The sequence below is a fragment of the Petaurus breviceps genome, unplaced genomic scaffold (genome assembly GCF_028583685.1).
Source record: "Petaurus breviceps papuanus isolate PSGF00001 unplaced genomic scaffold, PetGlider_PUasm1.0 183, whole genome shotgun sequence".
Lineage (NCBI taxonomy): Eukaryota > Metazoa > Chordata > Mammalia > Diprotodontia > Petauridae > Petaurus > Petaurus breviceps.
Window position 1 is genome coordinate 23,638,862 of NW_027185791.1, and position 4,506 is coordinate 23,643,367.

The 4,506-nt window shown below is 44.4% G+C and overlaps 1 pseudogene; it reads left to right on the top strand.

Moving 5' to 3' along the window:
• Positions 1 to 1,371, top strand: part of LOC138160941 (sodium channel modifier 1 pseudogene) — a 68,887-nt pseudogene extending 67,516 nt beyond the window's left edge.
• The last annotated feature ends 3,135 nt before the right edge of the window (positions 1,372 to 4,506 follow it).

Sequence of the window (4,506 nt, forward strand, 5' to 3'; positions counted from 1 at the left end):
TCTCTCTCTCTCTCTCTCTCTCTCTCTGTCTCTCTCTGTCTCCTCTTGCCCTCTCTCCCTCCCACTCTTGATCCCTCCTCTCTTCTCATCAGCATCAATGACCTTTAATTATACTATCTGGAAAAATAATCGTTGAAAGTTCTGAAGGTTCAGTCACCCATTGTTCCCAGCTCTGCTTATCAGTTAGTATATGGGGAGGCTCTGGTGGGGAAAAGAAGTCTGCAGTTTTGGTATCACTTGGTCTTTGTCACTACTCCTACATGCAGATTGTCATGTCTTCCTGCGTTGGGGAGGATCTAAGATGCAATGGTCCAACCTCTTTTGCTGAGGTGTACCTATCTGGATTAAGTTACTTATGAAAGCTCTCCCCACCTTGAAGCCCTTGCTGATCTTTGATGAACTGACCGTCAATATCTTACTGCCATTAAGCATTTGCAACAAAATGTTTTAATTCTCTGTATCCTGAGTTTTGTCTCATTCATCAGGGCAAAAGACCAAATGAAGAATTTTCCTTTTAACATAATGCAGACATACATGGCTTTCTTAAGTATCTCTCCTGAGCTTCCTCATGGACTGCTTATTGACTATTTTAATCTATATGTTCCAGGGGGTCGAGGTGGTGGACCTGCTGTAGTTTGTGCAGGAGGGCTGTGAGAGAATCTTTAGGATGGAGGGGGTCCACTAGAGCCAGGTAAATTATCTGAATAAGTAGAGAGTTGGGGGTTTGCTGGCTACTTATATCCCGGAAGATGAGTCACTGCTGCTTTGAGATGGACAATTTACCTGTGCTTTCTGTCTCCACAGGCCTCTATTGGACACACTCACCTTGTTGACTGCTCATCATGAAGGGAAAAAACACTTGGGAAGCCTGCAAGATTTCCATGTTAAGAAGCAACATGGAAAGAAGAGCAGAATCCAAAAGAGCAGGAAGAAAGGGGACCTGAGAAGACAGGGGAGCAGAGTAATCTGCTGGGCCAGATGTGTTTAATCACCGAAAGGACCCTTTGAAGAGCCCTGAATTATAACACTTGCTGCCTGTGGCAGAGGAACAGACCAGACGCCCCTTTCTGATCAGTTACCCCCGTCCGAGGTGCCGCCTCCCCCCCATTGCCACCCAAGACTGAGGAATCTTCAGATAAGAAGTTTGGCAGATCTCCTAATGTAGAGAGGTATATACAAACCAAGAGGGATTCAGCAGCACCACAACCCCCAGTTCACTTGAGTTCTGCCACATGAAGAGCATTCGATCATCATCTGACCCTGCATTACTCTGTTTGTATCCAGGATGGAAAAGGTCAATGGCTAAAGGTTAACAATGTGGAGTTTGATTCTGACAAAGAGGAACCCCTGGATCTGCCCTTGGACTCTTAATCTACCCCCTCCACCCATATTTTTTTTAAATCAATCAGAGAAGATGCTAAAAATAATTAAATTAAATAAGTGTTCCAGATGCATTTCAAATTGATTGTGCCAAAATAGAACTCATTATCTTTCCTCCCCAAACCTTTGCTACTCATCTCCTCCCTCCCCCGGCAATGTCATTCTTCCATTCTCCAAGGTTTTAAACATGTCATTATTTTGGATACTTTACTTTCCCTCATTTCACATATCATATTAGTTGCCAAAGTTGTCTCTACTTCCACAAGACCTCTCATAAGTGATGGCTTCCCTGTTTTCAAATAACCACTTTAGTTCAGATACGCATCACCTCCTTTTTTGTTTATTGCATTGACCTCTTTATACGTGCCCTTGCCGTAAGTCTCTCTGAGGTCCAATTCACCCACTTTACTGTAAATGTGACTTTCTAAAGTGTTTGCAATGCTGTTGGAGTATAGATTAGCTGGTCAGTACTAAATTATTTCTGCTTCCCCTTCCTTTCTGAAAAGAATGTAGCGGGGGGGGGGTAGAGTCAAGATGATGTAGTTAAAGGAGGAACTTGCCTGAGCTCCCACTCCAACCACCTCCAATACCTGTAAAAAAATGACTCTAAACAAATTTTAGAGATACAGAACTCACAAAGTGACAGAGAGAAACAAATCTCCTACTAAAGGCAGCCCAGAACTCCTATAGGAAGGGTCTATAGCACTGGGATGGGAGCCAAGTGCAGTCCTGACTGAGCCACACAGGCCTAGAGTCATGGCCCATACTGGCCAGAACAGAGTTCAAAAGAGTTAATCATGAGTGGCTGTGGTGGTCTCCAGACTTTTCAACCCATAAATTACAAAGAAAATGTAAAAGTTCAGTAGGCAACTCTGTTGGAACAGGGTGAGAGAAGAACTCAGTCTGACCCCTGCCCTTGGGGTAGCATAGATAATGGAGGAACAGTGGCTGCAACAGCTGCCACATGGATGGCTCCAGAACTCCTGGACTACAGATCCTAGGGGGACTAAGGGAACATTCAGAGGGTAAACACTTTTCCCTTGACCTGTTTGGATTTGGGTTGCAGTCTTGGGTGGTGGTCCTGGGGTGAGGAATGCCACTGTGCCAGAGCTTGTGGTGATTATAGAGAGGGCACCCCCTTCATAGCTGGGACAATAGCCTTGACAATAGCTGCAGAAACCCCAGATATTTGGGACATAGCTTTCTCTACTGTGGAAGCAGAGTTCTATTATGGAAAAGACCTTTTGACTCAAGTAATTGATTGGAAAGATGAGCAAAGAGAGGAAGGCAATCAGACCATAGAAACTTTTGGGGGACAAAAAGGATCAAATCATGGAACCAGAAGACAACAAAGTTAAAACTCTGGCATCAAAAGCTTCCAAAAAATATGAATTGGTTGCAGTCCATGGAGGAGCTCAAGAAGGATGTTGAAAATGGAGTAGGTAGGTGGTATAGTAAATAGAGTATTGGCCCTGGAGTCAGGAGGACCTGAGTTCAAATCTGGCCTCAGACACTTAATACTTAACTATCACTGTGACCTTGGGCAAATTGCTTAATCCAAATTGCCTTCCAAAAAAAAAAGATTTTGAAAATCAAGTAAGAGAAGTGTAGGAAAAATTGGCAAGAGAAATAAGAAGGATGCAAGAAAATTTAAAAAAGCGAGTTAACAACCTGACTGAAAAAAATATCACCTTAAAAAACAGACTAATGAAAATGGGAAAAGAGTCCCAAAAAGCCAATGAGGCAAAGTGGATGAAGCCAAGATGGCAGAGTGAAAGGCATTAACGTGAACTCCTGCATGAATTCCATCAGTGGCCTCTAAAAAGTGAATCTAAGTGAACTTTAGAGTGACAGCACCCATTGGGAGACTGAGCCTGGCATATTCCCAGGCCAGGAAAGAGCACACATAGGGCTAGGCAGAGAGTGTGCAGAATACAAGGGGGCTGCACCAGTGTGGACCTGAAGCCAGATGAGTGTGGAATCAGAGGGAGCCCTGGCAATGGATTCACCCCCACTAAAGGCACCTCTCAAACCTTGGCACTGTGGGTAAGGAGGTCCTGCAGAGCTGGCTAAGAAACAAACACAGGGCCAAGGCAGCCACAGGAGTTTGTCCAGGGGCTATCTATCAACACACAGCCTGCATGTTTAAAAATCATCTACCTGAACTTCTGGGAGCCAACATGGCAGAGTAAAACATAGATGCTCTAATCCCCCTCCCCGACCCTGAAAACTCAGAAATCACTGCTCCAATGAAAAATCTTGAAACAGTAGAAGGAGCTATAGGCTTGGGATTCAAAGAGGAAGGGTATGACTGAGGCTTTGCAGAGCCTGAAGTGAAGGGTGGGAGGTGTTCCAACAGCCCCATCTAAGCTGATCAGTGGAAGATCAGGAAGCCCAGGGTTGTGGAGCCAGCAAGTGCTAGCACCAGAAGCCCAGGTGTGCCTTAACACAATTAAGGAAAACTGCAGACACCAGCAGGGCAGGCTGCCAGCTGCTAAGCCTGCCCAAGCTTTAGCCCAGGGGAGAAGAGGCAGAAACCTCAAGCCACCAAACCACCCCTCCCCCACACCTTACTCTGCCAGCCTCAGGGCAACCCAGAGGAAACACTGAAAGTCCTGGCTTTGGCCTCAGTCTAGACACACAGAGCCTACAGCACATAAAGTAAACAAGCAGACCGCTAGCTCCTAGCTTGAGAAGGGTGGGTCAGAGACCTCTGTACCCCAGAAGAAGAAATCCACTTTAAAAGCCAGGGAATAGGCAATCATAATGAGCCAGAAGCAAGTGGTTAAAGCAAACCCCAAAACAATTGAATCCTATTACTGTTAGCTAGAAGAACCAATTTCAGAAGGGGACACCACTGACTCAATACCTGCACCTGAAACCACAGAAAGAAATATGAACTGATTTAAATGCAAAAAATCATTCTTGGAAGAGCTCAAGAAGGATTTCAAAAGCCAAATTAGACAGATAGAAGATGAATTGACCAATTCTTTCAAAATGGAAATGGCCAAAATGGAAAAAAAAAATTTCTCACTGAACAAAACAAATCCTTATAAAGTAAAATTTGTGAATTGGGAAGGGAGATTCAAAATCTAACTGGAGAAAATATCTCCCTAAAAATGAAAT